Raw genomic sequence first — 25,074 nt, forward strand, 5'->3', positions numbered from 1 at the left:
TGGTGGGGTATTTTTGGCTCAATAGGTGGACAGAAGACATTTTTGTACCAAATCGAATAGTCTAGGGGTAGTTTTGGCCCTTTCCCGTCTTCTCTTCGCCATTTCCTATGCTACTTTCTCTTTCTCTCTATCTTTTCTTTTCAATCTATGTATACTGGAAAATGGGCCTATGGCAACGGTGGGAAAACCGTTGCAAATGATAGGTAAACCTTTGCCATAGATGTATTGGAACGGTTTAGCGACCGTCACATCCGCTCGCGTGCCAATGGGTCTATAGCAACGGTTCTTGTGACGATTGACCAAACTGTTGCTATATGGCCATCTATCGCAATGGTTTTTCCTCTGTCTGAAGCAACGAGTATTCATTTCAGTTGCAACGGTTCAAAATCGTTACCATAGAGTTTACGGCAACGGTTGTATCCGTTACCATATAATTTAATGCAACGGTTATGTAAGCTATTGCTACGTTTATTTATAGATATTATGACGGTTTCATTACCCTACTGTAACGGTTTTATTTCTATTGCATCAGTTTGAATTGCCTATTGTATCGATTTTGTCGCACTTTTTGGAACGGTTTGCAAGACCTATTGGAACAATTTAGATTGTCTATGGCAACGACATTTGTGCTTACTGCAATGGTTCTATTAGGCTATTATAACAGTTTAATTGACATTATTGACTGGGTTGTAAATAACATTTACATATGTACATATTTGTAATAACCTGAAAATTGTATAAATAAAAAGATAAAATACTTCATAATCAAAAGTTAAAGCTTCAAATGTTGATAACAAAAGATTCCTAGAACATCGACAATAATTCAAAGTTCTTCTTAAGTAAGGTCTAGATCTTCATTATCTCCATCTTCCCTTTCTTCAGTTGTTCCGCCTACAAAAGAGGATAAATAAAGTCATTACCTTTCAAGGGTTGGTTTACCATTATAAAAATGGGTATAGTCCATGAACAATGCATAAAGCACAAAGTTTCCAGGAGAAAGAAACAAGTTCACACAAATGAAGCCAAAGTTCAGTAACATATCTAAATCATCAAAACAAACTTGTAAGCATATGCATTCAGGCAAATTGAGAGTTAAGTGCTTTTCTCATTTTGAACCAACTCAAACATAAAAACATAAGCAAATGAACAATCTAATAGTTTCGGTAGCAAACCAAACTAATAGCACTTTTCATTTTCTTTGCAAGTAACAATCTAAAGTGGATACATTCCATGTGAAGCATAGCAAAAACAGTCGAGCAAAATACATATCGAAATAGAATTTTTGCAATATTGACTTCGAAAAATATTGCAACATAGCTCATATCAGACTAAAAATGGACAGCACGAAAATGGAAGCTCCATGTTATTTATTTTCCCAAAAAAATTATGATAATACGGGAAAACACACACTTTTTAACGAGCGTTATCACTTCACCCAAACATGAATGATCCATTCGGACATATTTCAGATTCTTGAACTTGTTCCACTTAACTGGGAGTAAAGAATAGGTATAGCTATATAAGGTAATAAATTATTTCATCGTGCTAAAAACTTGCAATAAGATGGACAAACACAGTAGTCATTCATTATCTTCCACGACTACAACTTGCTATGGACTTCATTTTCATTTAGCAACAAAAAACCTGTTGTGATATGAACCTACTGCAGTTGGGATTAAGCCTAATGAACATAAGAGCAGCTTATCTGTCAACTTCAACCCATAATTTCCAAACATAATACCTAAAGGTCACAATAATGCTAAATTGAGGGAATACAAACAGCTTAAAAATGACATTTTAATAAAAAAAGGTGGCACAAGAACCATACTAACTCAATAACGTTAGCAAATTTTTTAGCTTTTAGTAGCTTTGCAGAAACATATGCATTCAGTTATTAGCAGCTTTGCAGACCAAATTCTCACCCAAAATAGTATAGAAAGCAGTTGCCAGTACAAGAAACCCAGAAATATATGCATTCGGTAAATTTTCTTTCTTGGTACAAGTAAATAGGCAAGATTATAATAGCTAGAACAACACACAAAGAACTATACAACAACAAAGAGCTGTCAAGGTAACCACAGAATTACACAACAACAAAGGGGCGGAGGCGAAGTTAAAAAATGACTAGACTAACCAGACTTAGCATCTTACAAACTTCCCTCTGAAAAAAATAGAATAGAGACAGAGCAGTGGTAGAAAAGCAACAGAAGGAGGAGGAGGAGGAGGAGAAGAAGAGGGAAGAAAGAAAAGAAGGGGTGTAACATTTGGAGTATATACTGACCTTGATTGTTACTCCCAGTAGATAGATGATTGATTAGTTGCATAGCAGCTTATTGTGCAAAGGAAGCCTCTCAAGATGAACGAGCATTGAAATCTAGCATGTTAGGATCAACACGTAATCCTGGATTCAGACATACTAGTAAGTTGAATCCTACTTTAAATAGACGATATTGATAATATTTTATACATACTTCAAAACATGAATGTCGTAAACCAGAAGTTGTACACATACAATCACCTGTAATGTTTTCTATCCAACACTTTGAACCAGTTTGAAAATTAGACTTTTTGTCTAACATAAAAGCCTATAAATAAGTAAAACACTCTTTATCCTAACAAGTTTTCCGACAGTAAAACGAAAGCAAGCTGCAAATAAATGTAAACATAACCATAAAATCTGTTGCTTTTGGATATTGAACCAGAATTACTAGTAGACTAGTAGCACTGTGCTACAAATAGAATTGCAAGTAGATATCTTAAATATGATTGGTAGTGTGATGGAACTTGGAAAAGAACTTTAAAGAGGCTCTATAGGTACTTAAATGCATATGCACATCTCAGTTAGTCAATGAAATCCATATGCACATCTTGATTAGTTGTCCAGTTCTTGAACTTGCAATCTTTGGAAGTCTATTTTTTTGTGCTTTTCAGTACCTTCTTGTTTGGTAGTCCAAGGAGAAAAATGGTATATGAGTCAACACATGGATCGAGAATCCACATCAACCGACCTATTCTCCATTCGAAGTTCATCATTCTAATAGGGTTCAAAGTGGGTTTTCTTTAACTGATTTTTATACTTTCTCCAAGCATTCTGAATTGAGTCAAAAACCCACTTTTTGCATCTTCATGAATGTCATTCTTTTCCCTACAAATTTAGTGCAGTTAGGTTAGTGTAAACAATATGAAATATCCACACACACATTTGCCAAAAGAAGAAAAAGTAAGTAAGAAAATAGAACACAGTATCTAGAAATTTTCTAAACCCAACATCCAAAAATTTAGTATCATATGTTTACAAAGAGATTTTTAAAAAATAATCCAATATCATGTCAGTATCTTCAACAAAAAAAATGTCAAGGAAGAAAATTAGTCATTTTAGAAATACCGGACTTCCTTTTACTACTCTATTTCAAACACATAATTAGTTGAAGATACTATTAGGGATATAGTAGATATGCCCTAGATCCAATATCATATTTGATGTTTTGAACATATTTTTATAAAATATATATGGCATTTGATATTCTTTTATCATTGTTATTAATTGCTTGATTAATTTGATAAGGTCCTTGATTAAATTTTGAGACTTGACATTGTGATGGAGATCATGATAATGAGAGTGAAGTTTCTTATAATTTAATCTAAATTTGTTCTTGATCGTAGGATTATTAATTTGGACATTAGTAATCCGATTAGATCAATATTTATGTGATCGTCTTTATGGGATAAAGATTAGTTGATCTCATTAACTAAATTACATAGATAGATGATGCATATAGAGATATGATCATTGAACCGACTCATTGGATAATTCCTAATGGTTAGAATTACCATAAACTGTCAATAGGATATTCTCTTGAAGAATGTGATGTAACCGTTTCCTTTGACCTGAGATCGTCATAGTAATTGACAAGTTATTTATTGTGCTTTGATACTAGACACCTATGGCCCTAGGGTGATAGTTGAAAGGATATTGGGTGTGATTAAATGCTTGTAGAATTAGTGATTGTTCAAGATGGAATCTGTCAACTCTTGGTAATGAGTTTAAGCTCCATGTTGTCATGAATTATAAATGACCAAATTAAGACTTTGGCCAGGGCAATTGAATGAAAGAAGAAATGAGTTTCTTAGGTCATTCAATGGTCGATTATATTTGACATGAGCACATAGTTGGTCACCTATTAGGATTTGACAGTTGAACCATATCCTAGGGTGATCCAGACCTATAAGGACAGAAGGAATTACTACATTATTCTTCTACTGGTTCGTGAGAGTAAAGTGTATACTTCATTCTATCCGGTCGTTAAGGAGTGTTGCTAGACGCCACCCTTGATTAGTATATTGATGTGATCAATTTACTATCGGTTTAGTATTGAACCTATGGGGTCGCACACTAACGAGTGTCCTGATCTTTGCTAAAGGATTAGTTACTTTATTATTGGTTAATTAAATTAAAGAATTTAATTAGTTAAATAAATTTAGTTATTAGTTCAAATGAAATATTATTATATTCTTTGCTAGCACAGAGAATATAATTAATATTGTGAACAAATTGAAGTTTCTATTTAGAATAGAAAATAAATTATTTTTCTTGGTTGAAATATATTTGAGATATATATAATATGAATTAATATTGATTTATATAAAAGTTATATATATAAAATATTAATTAATTTACCAATTTGGAATTGGATAGGAAAAGTCCATAAAAGGACGTATGAATTGAATCCAACCAACTCCAACATTAAGTTGGATTGGTTCGGCAGTCACGTTTAGTTAAAACGTGATTTCCGAATTTCCATACAATTCGATTGTGATTTATTTTGGAATAAATTTTTACCCTAAATAAATTATTACCTCAATCAAATAGGAAAAGGGTTTATAGGTGATACTATATAAAGGGTGATGGAACAAAAATTTGCACAATTTTTTTCTTGAGAAGAAAACCCACTTTGTGAAAGTGAGAGTGCAATACAAAGTCAAAAGAGAAAATACAATTGCAAGAAAAGTGTTTTTTGTTCTTCTAACATTGAGTTGAGATTTTTGTGAAAAATTTCAACACAATATTTCGTTCAATTTGTTCGCGGGTTTCATTGATCAAAGAGTTGATAGCAAGGATCAGTCTCGGTGTGGATACGCATAGAGTCTTCGCACTATCGAAGAAATTTTGAAACGAGACTCTCTTCACCAGGTACGTCTTAGATCTGATCTATTGACATGTAAATAAATTTTAAACATAAAAAGATCTGCCTAGGATTGTTATTGTCTTCCGCTGCGTGTTACGAACACCTATACGCAATCCTTCAGTGGTATCAGAGCAGTGGTTTATTGTGTCTAAAATTTATGTACGAAATATTTTTATATTATATTTGAAAAGTTCAAACCATAATACATGTGTCTTGTGCAATAGTTAAATCGTTTGAACTATTGAGATAGTTCATAACTTGAATTTAAAATTTTGTATTAGATACAATGGGAATCTATAATAGGTTACATGATTCTATTGTTATTTTCAATTGTTATTAGTTCATGAGATATTAATTAATAATAATATTCTAGCATGAATTCTTTTTATGTGATATATAAGATAAACATGTTAGAGGATGTTGAATTTTGTTTTAAGTCACGTGCTTGTTTATTATATAATTTTGAATTATTTATTACATGTGATGTAAATCAATTTAGGACTAAGCATGTAGACAACTTGAACTAAATTCACATGCTATAAAAGATTTGATCTTCATGTTATTAAAAATTGTTTTAGTAACAATTCCCTCTTACTAAAATTTGAGTTCTTAAATAATAAAATATAAGATATTTTATTATAGAGCTATCCATCAAGGTAATTAATTTTACTTCTTTCTTGTTTATAAGGAGCGGCCTGATTACCAGGAGACTTATAGTTTGAGAATATGTTAAAATTATTTATTGCATTAGATGTATGGATTGAAAGAATTATTCAATTTTACACTAGACGCCTGGACTACCCGGTGGAGTATAAAATTTAATAAGTTCTTTGCTATCATGATGGTTGAACTCAACTATGCCAATAGGATCGACCTGACTACCAGGGGACTATTTGGCATAGAGCTATTTAAGAAAATTATATGGGGATACAATTGGTAAGAGTACCTACCTTTAAAATATATGTGAGAAACGACTTGACTTCCAAGGGGCTCATACATATTGTTAAAGGATTCCGTTACTACACTAACAGAAATAAAGATTTCGTAAACTATAATGAGGGTAAATAGTTTAAAATAATTAGTGGAAATATCATTTAGATAAAAGTCCATGTCTTTATAATATATGCAAATATGTTCTTATATTATTGCCTTTTCTTTTCTATATTTTAGATTTCTCAGTATGTCTGTTATATCACTGTGTGAAATACTTGAGACCAACAAATTGGTAGGACCAAACTTTGATGACTGGTATAGAAATTTGAGAATTGTTCTCATGCATGAAAAGCTTATTGATGTGATCGATAAGCCTGCAAAGATAATCCCACCAGAGAATGATGTTCAAGGCACCAAGGTTTATCAGAAATACTTGGAAGAATGCCTTGCTATTAAACACATCATTCTCGCTTCTATGAGTTCTGAACTCCAGAGGAAACATCAGAATATGGATCCAATTGCAATCATTGAATATCTTAAGAAGATGATTGATACACAGTTGGACATTGAAAACTCTCCAGTTTGACCCCTTGTCAATCATATGACCGTTCTTACTGAAGAACATGAGAAGTTGGGGTACAAGCTTGGTAAAGAGCTTTATGAAGATTTGATCTTGCAGCCAGTATATGATGCTGAATGTTTTCACTGTAAGAAGAAATGGCATTGAAAGAGAAACTGCAAGGAGTATCTTGCAACACTAAAGGACAAGAAATAAGGTGAGACATTAATGAAAAATGTTTTCAAGGTTTCTTTAGCTACTACTAATTCTTCACTGTGGGTATTAGATACTGGCAGTGGTTATAACATCTGTAATATGTTGCAAGGGTTCAAGGTAAGTAGGAGGCTAAAGAAAGGAGAAGTTAATCTACAAGTTGGAAATGGTGCAAAAGTTGCGGTCGTAGCTGTAGGATCAATTTCTTTAATAATGCCTACGGGCAAAGTACTTATGTTGGATGATTGTTATTATGTTCCTAAATTTGTTTCAAACATAATTTCAGCTTCTATGTTAGACAAACGTGGTTTTCGCATAAATATAGGCAATGTTATTTGCTCTATTTATTATAGTGATAATTTATATGTGAATGTCTATCTCCAACATGACGTTTATGTCTTACCTAATGTGAATGCTAATTCGATTGTGCATGTTTCAAGTCTTAAGAGGAAAAGAGATGATCATGTAAATCAAACATACCTTTGGCATTGTAGGCTTGATCATATTGGAGAGAAAAGAATTAACAAGTTGTACAAGGAAGGGTACCTTGACAAGTATGATTTTGAATCATATCCAACTTGTGAATCTTGTCTCAAAGGAAAAATGACCAAATCTCCATTTACTGAAAGTGGAGAAAGAGCTTCTGAATTATTGGGACTAATTCATACAGATGTTTGTGGGCCCATGAAAATTCAAGCTAGAGGTGGATATTCTTACTTCATCACCTTCACTGATGATATGTCAAGATATGGATTTGTGTATCTTATGAAACACAAGTCTGAATCTTTTGAAATGTTCAAAAGGTTTCGTAGTGAAGTTGAGAAGCAGACTGGTAAAAGTATCAAAGTACTAAGGTCTAATAGAGGTGGAGAATATCTTAGTGAAGATTTTACCAGATATCTCAAAGAGAATGGGATTCTCTCACAGTGGACACCTCCAGGAACACCGCAACATAATGGTGTGTCTGAAAGGAGAAATCGAACCTTATTAGATATGGTGAGATCTTTGATGGGGTTCACCGATCTTCCAATAAATTTATGGGGATATGCTTTGGAAGAAACAACATACTTACTTAATAAAGTTCCCACTAAGTCAGTCTCTACAACACTATATGAGATATGGAAAGGATGTAAGCCTAACCTTAAACATATTAAAGTTTGGGGTTGTCCAGCTTATGTTAAGAGACTATAGTTTGATAAACTTGACTCAAGATCAGATAAGTGTAGGTTCATTGGGTATCCCAAGGAAACAATGGGATATTATTTCTATCACCCGTATGACCATAAAGTGTTTGTGGCCAGAGGAGCAACCTTTTTGAAAAGGGAATTTCTTTTAGAAGGAAATTATAATGGAGAAATAGAACTTGATGAAGTTCAAGAAACTAATGAATCAACACAATATAAAGATCATGAGACCCAAGTTGAAGAACCTTTATTGGATGTTTTGAAGTTGCCAAGGAAGTTGCCATCTTCAACGGTTGAAGTTCAAGAACTAACTGAAGTTCAAGAACAGGTTAATGAACCAGTTCTAAACCAAATTGAACAACAACCAAATCCAGCACAAGGTGAAGAGGTTGTACAAGTACCTCTTAGAAGGTCTACACGAGAACGTCATGTACCAACTAGATTAAATTTATTGGTACAAGATGATGTATCAAATGAGGTTGATCATAATGATGATGACCTTAAGACCTATGAAGAGGCTATACAAAGTTCCGATTATGAGAAGTGGCAAAAGGCCATGGAATCCGAAATAGAATCCATGAAGGAAAATAAAGTATGGACTTTAGTTGAACCTTCAAAGGATATAAAACCTATAGGTTGTAAATGGGTTTTTAAGAAAAAGATTGGAGTAGACGGAAAGGTGGAGACCTACAAAGCCCATCTTGTTGCCAAGGGATATCATCAGAAAGAAGGAGTTGACTATGATGAGACTTTCTCTCCCGTGGCAATGCTCAAATCTATTCAGATTTTGCTTGCTATAGCAGCATACTATGATTATGAAATATGGCAAATGGATGTGAAAACAGCTTTCCTTAATGGTGAGCTAGAAGAGGATGTGTACATGATACAACCTGAAGGTTTCACATCTTCGTCTAATCATAATAAAATTTGCAAGCTACAAATATCCATTTATGGACTAAAGCAAGCTTCTCGAAGTTGGAATATTCGCTTTAACAAGACAATTGAAAAGTTCAATTTTGTTAGATGTGAAGAAGAACCTTGTGTGTACAAAAAGGTTAGTGGGAGCACAATTATATTCTTAGTATTGTATGTTGATGATATATTGCTCATAGGGAATGACATACCGGCATTGCAAAGTACCAAGATTTGGCTATCTGAACAGTTCTCCATGAAAGACTTGGGAGAAGCAGCTTATATATTAGGAATAAAGATCTATAGAGATAGATCTAGGAAGATGCTTGGACTTTCCTAGTCTTTGTACATTGATACCATCTTAAAGAGGTATAATATGGATAATTCCAAAAGAGGCTATCTACCGATAGGCACTGGAATTACTCTCAGTAGAGAGGATTGTCCTAAAACACCTGAAGAGAGAGAACGCATGAGTAAGATCCCATACGCTAGTGCAGTGGGAGCTATCATGTATACCATGACATGTACACGTCCTGATGTGGCTTATGCACTTGGAGTGACTAGCCGCTATCAGGCAAATCCTGGTGAGGAACATTGGAAGGTGGTGAAGACCATTCTTAAGTACTTAAGAAGGACTAAAGACCAATTCCTCATCTATGGAGATTCTGAGTTGAAACTTGAAGGTTATACTGATGCAAGTTTCTCTTCAGATAGAGATGATAGCAAATCTATTTCTGGTTATGTATTCACCTTAAATGGTGGTGCAGTGAGTTGGAAAAGTTCCAAACAAGCTACAGTAGCTGATTCAGTGACTGAAGCAGAATATATAGCAGCTAGTGAAGCTGCTAAGGAAGCTGTATGGATGAAAAAGTTCTTAACTAAACTTGGTGTGGTTCCTTCAATAGAAGGTGCGGTTCCACTGTTGTGTGACAATACTGGATCCATTGCTCAAGCAAAAGAACCAAGATCACACCAAAAGTCCAAACACGTTCTGCGAAGGTATCACTTGATAAGAGAGATCATTGAACGTGGAGACGTCGAGATTCAAAAGGTTGATGGAAAAGAAAATGCTGCAGACCCATTCACTAAAGCTCTTGGCGCAAAGGAGTTTGACAAGCACAAGTGGAAATTGGGAATGAAGTACAAGAGCGATTGGCTCTAGTGCAAGTGGGAGATTGTTAGGGATATAGTAGATATGCCCTAGATCCAATATCATATTTGATGTTTTGAACATATTTTTATAAAATATATATGGCATTTGATATTCTTTTATCATTGTTATTAATTGCTTGATTAATTTGATAAGGTCCTTGATTAAATTTTGAGACTTGACATTGTGATGGAGATCATGATAATGAGAGTAAAGTTTCTTATAATTTAATCTAAATTTGTTCTTGATCGTAGGATTATTAATTTGGACATTAGTAATCCGATTAGATCAATATTTATGTGATCGTCTTTATGGGATAAAGATTAGTTGATCTCATTAACTAAATTACATAGATAGATGATGCATATAGAGATATGATCATTGAACCGACTCATTGGATAATTCCTAATGGTTAGAATTACCATAAATTGTCAATAGGATATTCTCTTGAAGAATGTGATGTAACCGTTTCCTTTGACCTGAGATCGTCATAGTAATTGACAAGTTATTTATTGTGCTTTGATACTAGACACCTATGGCCCTAGGGTGATAGTTGAAAGGATATTGGGTGTGATTAAATGCTTGTAGAATTAGTGATTGTTCAAGATGGAATCTGTCAACTCTTGGTAATGAGTTTAAGCTCCATGTTGTCATGAATTATAAATGACCAAATTAAGACTTTGGCCAGGGCAATTGAATGAAAGAAGAAATGAGTTTCTTAGGTCATTCAATGGTCGATTCTATTTGACATTGTAAGCACGTGATTTTTATATGAGAATTACTCCCAATAAATTCAAAATAAAATGATTTTCCTTGGTGTGCAATTTTGTGAGATTTTGTGATATTTTTGGATAATTATTTGTATTTGTTTGTGCATGTTTATTTGTTAAATTAATAAAAAATATAAAAATACGTCGTATTTTGCATGTAGGATTTAATTCTACAATTTGTTAGTAATTAAGTTTGTTTACAAAAAATGAAAACTACAAAAATAGGCATCTTTTGCATTTTTAGCATTTAATGTCCAAATATACAATTTTATGCTTAATTATTACTTAATTGTGCGTTAATTGTTATTGGGAGTTAATTTGCGCTTTTATAACTTAATTTAGTTCTTAATAATAATTTAAGTATTTTTAGAATTTAGTTTTAGAAAAATAAAAGAAGAAAAGAGAACAAAAATACAAAGAAAAATCGGATTGGACCACTTCTTCAAATTTCAACCCCAGGCCCAAATAATTGTCCAACCTTCCCCATGACCCGGTCCACTTCAAACCGGGTCGACCCGGTCCGCCCCATTAACAAAAAAACATCCGTCCAAAGTCCAAACACCCCTATCTTGCAAAAAACAAAACAAAAAAAAAACCAAACCCTAAAACCTAAAGAAAACTACCTGCCCCCACTCTCCATCTTCTCCAAAAAAACTAAGAACCACCAAACGACCTCCCATGGCTGCCCCGTCGCTTCATCTCCCCCGTCGTCCCCTTCGTCCTCCGTCAACCACCATCCATGCCATACCAGTCGACACACCTTCGTCGTCCATGGCTGCCCTTAACCAGCTGCTTCTGCCTTCTTCTTCCTCGACCTCACCATCGCGAACGTCCACCATTGACGCAGCCAACAACTGCTCCAGCTCCTCCGTGCTGCTGCTGCTGTTTTCTCGTCGCAGTTGCTACCTATAAATCGACCTTCTTCGAACGGACCCAACTGCTGCTACGTCGTCCGCTTCAAGCTCGCGCTGCTGCTCCATTTTTCCCATAGTTGCTGAACGCAGCAGCAGTAGACGACCACTGATTCTTTTACTCCATTGATGCTGCATCGACCAGCTATTTCTTCTTCGCTACATCCAGTCGTCGATGATGAACAGCCCGTCATATGGGTCTGCACTGTCCGTCATATGGGTCTGTACTGCCCCGTCCCCAGCTGCCGCGTCTTTGCTTCACCATTGTCCGTCGACCTCTCATATGGGTCTGTACTGAAACCTCGTCATTTGTTGCTTCAGTTTCTTAGGTTCGTGTTCATCATCGTTTGTTCGAGTTTTGGTCGAGGCTCATCAAAACAGTCCGTACATATTTCGTTTCAATCCGGTGAGTAGATTTTGAGTTTTATTTTGTCCGTATTTCGTTTTGATATTTCTCGAATCTAAAATCGGTAGATATTTGATTTTTGGTTTTGTTCATGTTCATATGTTTTTGTTGAATTAATTTTCAGATTTCAAATGGAAATTTAATTAGTTGTTTTTCATGTTTATTTCATGTTCATTTTGTTGTTTAGGTAAAAATTTGTTAGTTTAATGTTGTTAGATTCAAATTAAAGTTTAAATAATTATTTCTTCAATTTGTTTCATGTGTTGTTATGTATTTTTCAGAAAAAGGTAACGTTGATTAAATCATTTAATCTGTCATGTTTGTTGTTTAAAAATAGATTTAGTTCATGTTTATCTTTGTTTGAGGTTTATGTTAAATCCAGTGATTTAATGTGAGTTCATGTTTTGGTTTTTGATTCGTGGATGAATCATGTATTGTGTTGTTAATATTGTTGTATCCTTGCTCATCCATTGATGGTCTAAGTTAACCAGGATTGGTTCCCGATATGGTTAATTTATTTCCATTAATTTGGAGTTGTGTTGTTCATCGTGTTCATGTGATTTGTTGTTTAAGATTATTGAGAAATTGGTCATCTTGGCTATATTTTGGTTAAGTTATGATTAATTGAGTGTTTAGAGCTGATGGGGGTAGTTTGGTAAATTGCAGTCCGTTCAGGAGTAAAATGGTAATTGCAATAAGGTCGGAAGGGTAGTTTGGTAATTGAACATTATTTTGATTCTTTATGTTAAGCATGGGGGACAAAATATAATGGGGTGGTGTTTGATATAATTGTTTAACATAATGGGGGACAAGACAAAATATAATGGGGAGGAATATTGCATTTGTTTATGTTAAGCATGGGGGACAAATTATAATGGGTTGGGAATGTGGTATTTATTTAATGTAGGCATGGGGGACAAAGTATGCCTTGGGGGAATAATTTGGGGTTGGGAATTCAAGACTTGTCTTGCTATATATATAGGGTCATTTGACACATATTTGAGGACCAAGATTTGAGAGAGGAAGACTTGAACATTAAAAAGAAAGATTTTTACACTTGAGGGCTGACAGACTTTTACACTTGAGAGAGCTTTTAGACTGAAAAAGAGAAAGACAACTTGAACTTCTACTTGAATAAATTCCGTTAGTCTTTTCTCGAGTTTTTCAAAATCAGTAAACTACTGCATCTTGTTTCCGTCTCTCTTCTGCTTTAACCGCGATTGCACTTGGGTATTGCTGATTTTTCAATCCGTTGCTGGGTTATTCTATTGGTTGTTACTGGTTTGCGGTGTTGTTGAACCTACTGTTGCTGTGTTATTATTGCTGCTGACTTCTCCTTCTTTTGTTCTTGTACTGCCATTTCCAGGTACACATTTGTATACTCTCGGATTGAAGAGAAATGAAATATTAATCAGGCTTTGTTCCTGTTGAATCCCTCCTGTTTAGATTTGTGTTTGAATATAATTTTCCTTTCTTTGTATAAAATGTAGTTGATTGATTTAAATGAGTAATGATGTCGCATATGTATAACTTCTTCATCTAATAATGTTAGTTTAAATTAATCAAAGAATAGTTAATCTGTTTTGATATTATGATGTGTCAATCTCACGTTTTAGTATTATTGAATAATAGAATATAGAATGAAAGCAGTTTTTCTTCGTACAAACTCGGTCGCAATTTTCCATTCGCATTAGCCGTAAACTAATAACTAATAAGTTACGTTTTTTAGCATGTAATTAATTAAGAGATTTTCTTTTATTTTAGAGATGAACTTAATAGAAAATATAGTCACTGTAGGTTTATCCTTTTAAATAAAAATGAGACGAGCCTCGACAAACAAACATGCACAAGCTGCGGGGCCCTCTAAATGTATATATTAAAATACTTAGAATTCGGGACAGGCCGTTTAGCGAATTTTACGGCCTTCCCAAAATAACAATACGCTAGTTGCTTTAGGCGCACCTTTAATAATTTAACCTTCTTAAACACGGGTGCACATTGATGTGACCCAAATCCGAATCTCAACGGAGTCAAAATGTGTCGACGACCACGGGTGCATTGATTGTGACGTGGTTCGAGATGCATTTTCACGACGTTGCAATTCTATAAAAATAAATGATAATAATAAAAGCGGTTTAAACTTAATAAAAGCACATAAGTCACAACATGTATTTAAATCAGATATTTAGCCATTATAACAATTTAAGCGACCGTGCTAGAACCACGGGATTCGAGGGTGCCTAACACCTTCCCTCGGGTCAACAGAATTCCTTACTTAGAATTTCTGGTTCGCAGACTTCATTCGGAAAAGTCGAAAATTTCCTCGATTTGGGATTCAAGATAAACCGGTGACTTGGGACACCAAAAGCCAAACCTTTCCCAAGTGGCGACTCTGAATTAAATAAATAATCCCATTTCGAATATTGTCACTTAAATTGGAAAAACTCCCTCGCGCATTTAACCCTTCGGGGCGGGCGCGCAAAAAGGAGGTGTGACAGCTCTGGCGACTCCGCTGGGGAAAAGACCCAGAACCACTGGTTCAGGGTTAGAATTCGAGCTTAGATAAGTTGTTATATTTGGTTTTATCTGATTTTTACATGTTTGAGCCTAATGTGCTAAATGTTGCTTTTACCGCTTTGATATTATTTGAACTGTACATATAAACTGTGCCGAAACCTTTCTCTTCTTACCTCCGGGGAGAAGCTCGCTGGACGAGACTCCCTATTCTGTTAGTATCAATACCTGAAATAAGAAAGAGGTCGGACAAGTTACAAAGCCGGACGATCTCGCGGGTCCCCGGTACGTAGCCCCCTTCTCGGCTCGAGTTGTCCGCTCGGGTACACAGTCTAGAACGTATACCCAGGTTATAAACCCAGTATAACAAAACATCTGCTGGGAAATTAAACCCAGAACCGTTGGTTCAGGGTTCAAGAATTCGAGCTTAGAATAATTGTTATATTTAGCTTTATTATCTGATATATATTACATGTTTTGACATAACGTACTAAATGTTGTCTTTTACCGCTTTGATATTATCTGAATTGTATATAAACTGTGTCGAAACCCTTCTCTTCTTACCTCCGGGGAGAAGCTCGCTGGTCGAGGCTCTCTATTCTGTTAGTGTCAATACCTGAAATAAGAAAGAGGACGGACAAGTTACGAAGCCGGATGGCCTTTTGGTTCCCGGTAAGTTGCCCCCTCCTCGACTCGAGTTGTCCGCTCGGGTACACAGTCTAGAACATATACCCAGGTTATAAACCTAGTATAACGAAACCTCATGCCGGATCCCTAGTAGGAACGTTTATTTGCATCATGTTGCATTTGACATAGGGGACTCAACACAGGGGTTGGGTCCGTCTAGGACAGACAACCTGAAATGAAAAGACCATCCTGCTACATCTTGTTTGTTTTGCGCATTTATTTGCTTCAGATCTGCATGCTGACCGGTTTCTAAAAAAGGGAAAAATAGCAGCGTAGGGAGATAATTACTTATTTTTGGAAAAATAAAACCAATGTCCAAGTAGTGAAAGTAGTGTCAAAACCTCGCCGGAATTTTTCTAAAAAAAAAAATAATAAAAAACAAAATTTGTCTTCTAGTTTGATTTATTAAAAAAAAAACATATAAAAATTTTCCTTTTAATCACTTTCAAAATCCAAAAAAAAAGTATTTATTTAAAAGTAAAAAGAAAAAAAATGGAAATTCATAATTCAAAAAAAAAAATGTTGTTTCTTTCGTAGTACCTCTTTTATAAATTCAGACTAATAGTCCAAATATTTCCTTAAAAATATTTTCTTTAGTCTTTATCTCTTTTCAAAGAAAAATAAAAAAAATATATTCTTGCTTTTTCTTTAAAGGATTGTATTCAAAGAAGGGTTTAATTGATTTACTCCATTCACGACGACCGAACTACGCGGGTCTGATTCTCACCGGATGTGAGATACGTAGGCAAACCTCATCGGTTCCGACCCCAATTTTCAAAAAATTCAAAAATATTTTTCATTAGTTCCTTCTTTAAAAATCTTTCCTTAGAAAATTCAAAAAAAAAAAGAAGTTTTTTAAAACTCAAAAAAAAGGTAGTTTCCTTCTCTCTGAAGTATTTCATACGGAAAAAAAATAAAAGAAAATAAATAAATAATAAAGTCTAAAAAAAAAATCATCAAAATCCAAAATACGGGTCTCCTTTATTTTGAAGTATTTTTCCCAAAAAATCAAAAAAAAAATCAGAAAAAAAAAATCAATATATATATATATATATATATATATATATATATATATATATATATATATATATTCGTTCTTTTAAAGACTTTCTTTCTTTAAAAGTTTTTCTTTCGTAAATATCATAAAATTAAAAAATTAAAGTCCAAAAATATTTTCATTTTTCTTTAGAAGTACTTTTGTAAATTTTAAAAAAAAAACTCAAAAATCCAAAATATTTTCTTAAAAGTGCCTCTTTCGAAAATTAAAAGGCGACAACCAAAATCCAAAGAAAATATCTTCTCTCTTATTTAGAAAAAGAGAGAACAAATGAAAATTCAAACAAAAATATTTTCTTTTTTCTTACTTTTAAAATTCTCGAAGTTCCAATCAAAAGAAAAGGAATTTTTAGAAGTCTATCTTTCAAAAATAAAAATAGAGTCAAATTCAAAAATCCAAAAAAAATAAATATCCTTTTCTTCTTTTAAAGCATTTTTTTTAGAAAAATCCAAAAGAAACAAAAATCCAAAAAAAAAACCTTTTTTCTTTTAAAGCATAAAAAATTATTCCAAAAAAGGTTAGTTTACTTACTCTATTCACGATCGACCGAACTACGCCGGTTTGATTCTCACAGGGTATGAGATACGTAGGCAACCCTCATCGGGTCCAACCTCCCTTTTTTCAGAAATAGCCAAAATGTCAGAATTTTAATTTATGAGTCAGGTGATGTTGTTTTGTCAAGAATTGCCGAATGTTCCCGAAAGGGACGCCGGAAGGCTGACTTTGCGTAAACAGCCATTTTTGGTCATTTGTTAAAAAATTGACCAAATCGCCCAATGGCCTTAGGATCCTCGTCCCCGAGGCTCTGCGAGGCCATGTTCCCAATGTCGGGTCACCATTCCGAAAAAAAAATCATAAATAAATCAAGTGATGTTGTTTTTGTCAAAAATAGCCAAATGTTCCCGAAAGGGACGGCGGAAGGCTGACTTTGCATAAACGGCCACTTTCGGTCATCCTGTAGAGTCTGGATCGATTGACCCTCACATCCTTAAAATCTTTATCCCCGAAGTGCTGAAAGGCCGTTTTCGAAAATCAGATCTCTCTTTTCTAAGAAATAGTCAAATCATTTTTCGAGTCAAATCATTTTTGCTTAAATCACCTTAATAAATGTGCAGGATGAGCACAATGCAAAATGAACACTTGTTTCTTTATTTTTGCACTTGTTTGTCCCGAACTACGCAAGATCTGATTCATGCGGGGTCATGATACGTAGGCAATCTCCATCGGATTCGATCATAGCTATAAAATAAATTGAAAAAAAAAACTGAAAGAAAAGGAAAAAGAAAATCGAGTGAAAAAGAGAAAAGAAAAAATAGTGAAAAAAAAAAGAGGAAAAAAGAGTGACAAAATAAAAAAAAAAACAAAAAAAAGAAAGAAAATAGTGCAAAAAATGAAAGAGCGGCAAAAATAAGATCAAGAGTGGTTAAAGAGAGGCAGGAATAAAAGAAAAGAGGTACATAGTGAAGAGGGCTAGTTTAAGGCCGGGATGAAACATGCAACCCGTTCAAACACATGGTAAAAGCGTTTAATTGTTTAGGTGCATTGCATCCCATCGTGCGATTTCGTATATGTTAAATGCCTCAAAACTAACAAGGTTGTGTGTGTGAGTAAATTAGCCAGGTTCTGTTCAGGTGATTGGTTTTGTTGGTATGCAGTGATGAGCAGCCTTGCACGCGGCCACAACATTATACACAAAACTGAGCTCCACCTCCCAGAAACGCCCATCCTTACCAAGCTCCATATAATCCCCCAATCAAATGTTCATCAGTACAATCCTCACCCAAGAGAGTCTTTCAAAAGGAATCAGTTCACCTCTATTGGTGAATCATACTCAGGCTTGTTCCAAAAGCTAGTCAGGCGAAGTCTGCTGCAGCCAGTGGCCCTAAATCGGCCAAACACCGAGTCCCCCCGCATCAAGTTGATACTAGATGTGAATACCACTCTGGAGAAGTGGGACACGGTACAAAGGACTGTTGGTCATTTGGACCCTCAAAATGGCAGTTGAAGACTTGATTGAAGCTGAAAGAATTGTTCTCCGGGACGAAAAGGTTCCTAAGACGATGAACATTCCCTTGCCAACTCTCACAAATGGGCCAATAGACGGAATGATCTGTGAAGCAGAGGAATTTGATCCGGTACTGAAGGCTATCGCATCCATTGCCGAGACAGAAGAAAAGCTAAAAAAAATGATTGCCAAGCCTGAAAGTTCCCCATCAGACGGGAGTCTCGGTAGCCAGTCTTGCTATCTTTTCTGCATCTGGATTGTCTCAGGGTGCAATCCAGATATTTTACTTTATTGTCTTACTTTCCGATGTAAACCCTTCTACCTTCAAAAATTAAAAAAAAAATAATCAAATGAAATTGATATTTCATTTTCCCGGAATGTTTCTTTTCTTAAATCTTGTCAAATTTTCTCATTCCCTTTAAGTTCTGTTATATGCAGATTTCAATAATATGACATGCTTGCGGACTTTATGCCCGGATCTTAAAACTCTGTCAGATCTCGAAATAATGAATCAAGAATTGGGTCGCAATGAAGAATAGCTTAAGGAAACAAGACAAAGAGTTCGAACAACTGAAGGAAAATTGGTTCCCGAAATTGGAAAGGTCCATACATTACAACAAGAGTACTGCCAAAAAGAGTGCGTTGTACTTGGGACACATCGAAGGAAACGTCCTTGAAATAACTGTCAATGCAAATGCAGTCAAAAGGTACTATGTTGGATCCTTTATATAATGAAATCTCTTCCGGTTGAGATGACGAAGGCTTTCATTCTCGCTACCCAAACACTATCAACCCTTTGCAAAACCCATTTGAGCTGGTTACTCTTCTTTGATTACCCTCTTTGGAACCTGAAAATATTATTGAAAATAAAATGAAAAAGAAAAATGAAAAAAGAAGAAGAAAGAATTGGAAAAATAAGAAAATATATATACAAAAAAAAAGAGGAAAAAAAGACAATGAAAATGAAGGGAAGTGAAAAACAAAGCAAATCAGAAAAAAAAATCCAAAAACAAAAGTTGCCTGAACTACGTTTGACTTGATTCCGAAAGGATACGTAGGCAACCTCTCCTTGGGGTTCAGTCACACCAAAACAAAAATCCAAGAAGTCCCCCAAAAGTGAAACTGGGGCAGAAGTTATAACGATTCAGCAATAATCCCGCCCAAAAGGTTCCAAAGTTGTAGTTCAATCCAAATTCTTTTTACCCCAAACCTTGTTCAAATCCTTCTGATCAATCAGCAAAGCAGTTCAAAATGGGAGGATGGATTTATTTGGGTCTGATACAACAAAATGAGAGGAATAAAATGAGAGAGCCTTATTGGTGAAAACCCATACGGACACTATAAGGCGACGGTAAGCAGAGGAAATAAAATGAGAGAGTCTTGCTGGTGAAAACCCACACGGGCATCGTAAGGCGACGCTAAGCAGAGAAAATTAAAATGAGAAATCTTGTTATGTGAACACCCACACGGGCACTATAAGGAGATGATAAGAAATGAAATGAAAATGCCAGCTCGTGAAAACCTGCAAAGGGCGCCCATGATCGAAAATGAGATCCTCACAACCACCGTCATCAACAGAGTCCTAGCAAGGTTCCTCGGTATTCAAGGCAAAGTTGTGATAAATTTTTGGGAGTCAGACGGTTTACACAAATCAGGCATCCAGTCCAAAAGGCATGTCATGTTCATTGAAGTCCGCATGTACTCCGGATAAGTCCTTCTATCCTTTCCCCGAAAGGGACACTTCTAGTTTTAAACTCATTTTCCATTCAATTATTTGTTTCTCTTTGAATCCCTTTTGGTCTAACACTGTTCCAAAACCAAGACAAAGAAAGGATGGCAAGACTGATTTACAGGGCTTTCGTTGGATACACGCTAATGTGCAAAGGGCACCCAGCCTCAGCAGAGGGCATCAAGACGACCTCGACTGGTCATGGCAGCCTATAAAGGCAATTGAAGTTGAAAGGTTTGAGTTTCACATGGTTAATCGCCTCCACGAAGTTTAAAAAACCAACGCGATTCCCCAAAGAAAGTCCTACAAAGGTAAGGATAAAGTTAGAGAGGTTAAGTCCCACGCAATTAGCCACTGCAGTTTAGGTTTGAGGATCAAAAATCCCGGACACACGAAAAAAAAAAAATCCCCACAAAGCCTCCCCTTGTAAAAATTCCCCAGCGAGCTTGCCCCAACAAATCCCCGGCAAGTCCGCTTTGTTAAAAATTCCCCAGCAAGCTTGCCCCAACAAATCCCCAGCAAGTCCGTTCTGTACAAATCCCCACAGAGTCTCCCCTTGTACAATCCCCCACAGAATCTCCCCAATAAATAAATAAAAAAAATCCCCACTGAGTTGGCCTCGTAAAGATTCCCCTAGCAGAATGGGATGGAAGAACCAAAGCCTTACACAAATCCGGAAATGCTAGTCTGATCAGTCTAAAACAAGTCGCCTGTGAATCCAATCAATGGCGAAGTTCTCAAACAGGAATTAGCCCAAGACCAAGCAATTGGAACGATCAAGGCCACCGAATCAACCACCGTTTTCAAACTGACAATTTGTCTTTGTTTAGACAGGTGCAATCCAAAGCAACCATGCAAGATGCAGGTACAGCCCGAAAGACGTGAAATGCGCGAGCATTGAACCAGCTGTGCGATGGGAGAACAATCGAAAACAGGTGCAATCCAAAGCAACCATGCAAGAGGCAGGTACAGCCCGAAAGAAATGAAGCGCGCGAGCGTTATATATATATATATATATATAAAGGAAAACCAAAGAAAAGAAAGAAGACAAGAAATAAAAATGAAAATCCAAAAGAAAAACAAATCATGGTAGCATAGGACCTCATTCCTCAACTATCCCGGTATAAGCCATGGATCTCCCTGGCATAACCCAAGGAGCTTTTTCTATCCAAATCCCCGGCATAACCCAAGGACTTTTTTCCTTTTCCGGCCTAACCCAATGATGTCTCCGACATAACCCGAGGACTCTTTCCCTTTCCCAGCATAACCCGTGGACCTCCCTGGCATAACCCAGGGACCTCTTTCCCTTTCCCGGCATAACCCGAGGACTCTTTTTCTTTTCCGGCATAACCCGATGAATCTTCCGGCATAACCCGATGACTTCTCCGGCATAACCCGATGAATCTTCCCGGCATAACCCGATGACTTCCCCGGCATAACCCGAGGACTCTTTTCCTTTTCCGACATAACCCGATGAATCTTCCCGGCCTAACCCGATGAATCTTCCCGGCTAACCCGTAGACCCTTTCTAGCATAACCTGGCAATCCTCCCAATTTAGGACTCCAATCCCTAAGTTGAACTTTTCCATTTAGCCAGCATTAGGGCTCCAACCCTGAACTGAGCATTGTCTGTTAGTCAGCATTAGGGCTCCAACCCTAAACTGAACTCTTCCCCAGTTAGTCAGCATTAGGGCTCCAACCCTAAACTGAACTCTTCCCCAGTTAGTCAGCATTAGGGCTCCAACCCTAAACTGAACTTTTTCCCTTTAGTCAGCATTAGGGCTCCAACCCTAAACTAAACTTTTTCCCTTTAGTCAGCATTAGGGCTCCAACCCTAAATTGAACTTTTCCCCAGTTAGTCAGCATTAGGGCTCCAACCCTAAATTGAACTTTTTTCCTTTAGTCAGCATTAGGGCTCCAACCCTAAACTGAACTTTTCCCCAGTTAGTCAGCATTAGGGCTCCAACCCTAAACTGAACTTTTTCCCCAGTTAGTCAGCATTAGGGCTCCAACCCTAAACTGAACTTTTTCTCTTTAGTCAGCATTAGGGCTCCAACCCTAAACTGAACTTTTCCCTTTAGTCAGCATTAGGGCTCCAACCCTAAACTGAACTTTTTCCCTTTAGTCAGCATTAGGGCTCCAACCCTAAACTGAACTTTTTCCAGTTAGTCAGCATTAGGGCTCCAACCCTAAACTGAACTTTTTCCCTTTAGTCAGCATTAGGGCTCCAACCCTAAACTGAACTTTTCCCCAGTTAGTCAGCATTAGGGCTCCAACCCTAAACTGAACTTTTTCCCTTTAGTCAACGTTAGGGCTCCAACACTAAACTGAACTTTTCTCCAGTTAGTCAGCATTAGAGCTCCAACCCTGAATTGAACTTTTTCCATTTAGTCAGCATTAGGGCTCCAACCCTGAACTGAACTTTTTCCAGTTAGTCAGCATTAGGGCTCCAACCCTAAACTGAACTTTGCCATTTAGCCAGCATTAGGGCTTCGACCCTGAACTGAGCATTTTCTGTTAGTCAGCATTGGGGTTCAACCCTGAACTGAACATTTCCATTCAGTCAGCATTAGGGCTTCAACCCTGAACTGAACTCTTTCCATTTAGTCAGCATTGGGGTTCCAACCTTGAACTGAACTTTTCCATTTAGTCAGCATCAGGGCTCCAACCCTGAACTGAACTCTTTCCATTTAGCCAGCATTAGGGCTCCAACCCTGAACTGAGCGATTTTCCGTTTAGCCAGCATTAGGGCTCCAACCCTAAACTGAGCATTCTTACCTTGTGGCAATATTAGTGATCCAATCCCGGAGTTGGCATTTTGTAGACTGAAATTTTCCAATCCCTTCATCAATTCTATAAACTTCCCGGCAATTAACTCCCGAAATTTTCCTAGTGAAATTGGGGCAGAAAATTTCGTTCGTTTGTTTTGTTGTCTCAGCAGGTCTGACCCTGAGGTGCATGGATCGAGACGACCTACGGGATGAATCTCAATCCAGAATAAAGAAAAGAAGAAAAGAACAAAAGAAAAAAAGAAGACGTTCCCACATATTGGAACAAACAAAGGGCAGGTCGCTCAAAAATTGGATCAAATTCCCGAGCTCCGCCAATCCCGTTTAATTCAATACTGCAGAAATAAACAAGCGCCTACAACTTGCAAGTATCAAGATTCGGATCGAAGTCTACAAGCAGAATCAGCTAAGACCCAAGATCAAGTTGCAAAAAAATTATAGATAGAAATTTTGTAACTAGCGGTTGACAGGCATAAATAGTTAGTTCAGTTTCAATTTCCTTTGGTTGTAATAAGGCGGTCGGTAAAGTAGTAATAGCAACAGCGACAACAGTAACGGCAAGCATTGCAATCCCATGGTAGTTCCAGCTACCAAAATTTCCCGAACTACATTAACCTGATTCCTGTTTAGCCTAGGATATGTAGGAAACCTTTGAAGTAAAGGTTTGGTTAAATCATTTTCAAAAAAAATGCTTCACACGGAGTACTCGGATGGGCAAAAATCGCTCACTTTATCTTTGCACGAAAAACCCTTCGTGTCTTCGGGCAAAGAGGGGCAGCTGTAAGCACGTGATTTTTACCCTATATGAGAATTACTCCCAAAAAATTCAAAATAAAATGATTTTCCTTGGTGTGCAATTTTGTGAGATTTTGTGATATTTTTGGATAATTATTTGTATTTGTTTGTGCATGTTTATTTGTTAAATTAATAAAAAATATAAAAATACGTCGCATTTTGCATGTAGGATTTAATTCTACAATTTGTTAGTAATTAAGTTTGTTTACAAAAAATGAAAACTACAAAAATAGGCATCTTTTGCATTTTTAGCATTTAATGTCCAAATATACAATTTTATGCTTAATTATTACTTAATTGTGCGTTAATTGTTATTGGGAGTTAATTTGCGCTTTTATAACTTAATTTAGTTCTTAATAATAATTTAAGTATTTTTAGAATTTAGTTTTAGAAAAATGAAAGAAGAAAAGAGAACAAAAATACAAAGAAAAATCGGATTGGACCACTTCTTCAAATTTCAACCCCAGGCCCAAATAATTGTCCAACCTTCCCCATGACCCGGTCCACTTCAAACCGGGTCGACCCGGTCCGCCCCATTAACAAAAAAACATCCTTCCAAAGTCCAAACACCGCTATCTTGCAAAAAACAAAACAAAAAAAAACCAAACCCTAAAACCTAAAGAAAACTACCCGCCCCCACTCTCCATCTTCTCCAAAAAAACTAAGAACCACCAAACGACCTCCCATGGCTGCCCCGTCGCTTCATCTCCCCCGTCGTCCCCTTCGTCCTCCGTCAACCACCATCCATGTCATACCAGTCGACACACCTTCGTCGTCCATGGCTGCCCTCAACCAGCTGCTTCTGCCTTCTTCTTCTTCGACCTCACCATCGCGAACGTCCACCATTGACGCAGCCAACAACTGCTCCAGCTCCTCCGTGCTGCTGCTGCTGTTTTCTCGTCGCAGTTGCTACCTATAAATCGACCTTCTTCGAACGGACCCAACTGCTGCTACGTCGTCCGCTTCAAGCTCGCGCTGCTGCTCCATTTTTCCCATAGCTGCTGAACGCAGCAGCAGTAGACGACCACTGCTTCTTTTACTCCATTGATGCTGCATCGACCAGTTATTTCTTCTTCGCTACATCCAGTCGTCGATGATGAACAGCCCGTCATATGGGTCTGCACTGTCTGTCATATGGGTCTGTACTGTCCCGTCCCCAACTGCCGCGTCTTTGCTTTACCACTGTCCGTCGACCTCTCATATGGGTCTGTACTGAAACCTCGTCGTCTGTTGCTTCAGTTTCTTAGGTTCGTGTTCATCATCGTTTGTTTGAG

At 36.6% G+C, this 25,074-nt stretch overlaps 1 long non-coding RNA gene across 1 annotated transcript; it reads right to left on the reverse strand.

Annotated features, from left to right (window-relative positions):
- Positions 1-715: 715 nt before the first annotated feature.
- On the reverse strand, positions 716-2,353 carry LOC138880515 (uncharacterized). The gene is made up of 2 exons (XR_011403238.1): positions 2,282-2,353; positions 716-891 (listed from the first exon to the last, which is right to left on the reverse strand). It is a non-coding gene; the product is annotated as an uncharacterized lncRNA (long non-coding RNA).
- Between the last annotated feature and the right edge of the window lie 22,721 nt (positions 2,354-25,074).

The sequence above is a fragment of the Nicotiana sylvestris genome, chromosome 10 (assembly GCF_000393655.2).
Source record: "Nicotiana sylvestris chromosome 10, ASM39365v2, whole genome shotgun sequence".
NCBI classification, from domain to species: domain Eukaryota; kingdom Viridiplantae; phylum Streptophyta; class Magnoliopsida; order Solanales; family Solanaceae; genus Nicotiana; species Nicotiana sylvestris.